This window comes from Mandrillus leucophaeus, unplaced genomic scaffold (genome assembly GCF_000951045.1).
Source record: "Mandrillus leucophaeus isolate KB7577 unplaced genomic scaffold, Mleu.le_1.0 Scaffold200, whole genome shotgun sequence".
Lineage (NCBI taxonomy): Eukaryota > Metazoa > Chordata > Mammalia > Primates > Cercopithecidae > Mandrillus > Mandrillus leucophaeus.
In genome coordinates, this window is record NW_012102033.1 from 1,037,635 (window position 1) to 1,038,509 (window position 875).

Consider the following 875-nt stretch of genomic DNA (forward strand, 5'->3'; position numbering starts at 1 on the left):
TTGGCCAGGCTGGTCTCAAACTCCTAGCCTCAAGTCATCAGCCCACCTTGGCCTCCCAGAGTGCTGGGATTACAGGTGTGAGCCACCGCGCCCGGTCTGTTTCTATGTCTCTCCCTCTCTTTGTGTCTCTCTCCACCTGTACTGATGTATGTGTGTCTCTTTCTATGTCTCTCTGTCTCATTAATGTTTGGTATCAGGCTGGGCAAGGTGGCTCATACCTGTAATCCCAGCACTTTGTGAGGCCAAGGCAGGAGGATCCCTTGAACCCAGGGGTTCCAGACCAGCCTGGGCATCATAGCAAGACTACATCTCTACAAAAAATAATTTTAAAAAATTAGTCTGGCATGGTGGTATGTGCCTGTAGTCCCAGCTACTTGGGAGTCTGAGGTGGAAGGAGTGTTTAAGCCCAGGAGGTCGAGGCTGGATCAAGCCGTGATCGCACTACTGCTCTCCAGCCCGGGTGACATTGCAAGACCTGTCTCAAAAAAGAAAAAAAGACATTGAGCAGTTTCATTATCATTAGACGGGGTGAAAAATAATAAATAATAACAACAACAATAATATGTGGTGGCTCTGAGGCTGGGTGTGGTTGTTCGTGCCTGTAATCTCAATGCTTTGGGAGGGCCGAGGTAGGAGGATCCCTTGAGGACAGGAATTTGAGACCAGCCTGAGCAACATAGCATGACTCCATCTCTTCCTCCCAAATACAAAAATTTGGTGTCTCTCTCTGTCTTTTAATCGTTCTTTCTCTGTCTGTCCCCACCCTACCTGCTGCCTGGTCTCTGAGTTTCTGAGTCTGTCTGTCTCTAAATGTGTGTCTCTATGTCTCCATGTCTGTCTCGCTTTGTCTCTGTATCTCTCTCATTCATTCCTTC

General features: G+C 48.0%; 1 protein-coding gene across 1 annotated transcript in view; it reads right to left on the bottom strand.

Moving 5' to 3' along the window:
• LOC105539183 (galactoside 2-alpha-L-fucosyltransferase 2-like) overlaps window positions 1–875 on the bottom strand; it is a 50,143-nt gene that overhangs the window by 39,391 nt on the left and 9,877 nt on the right.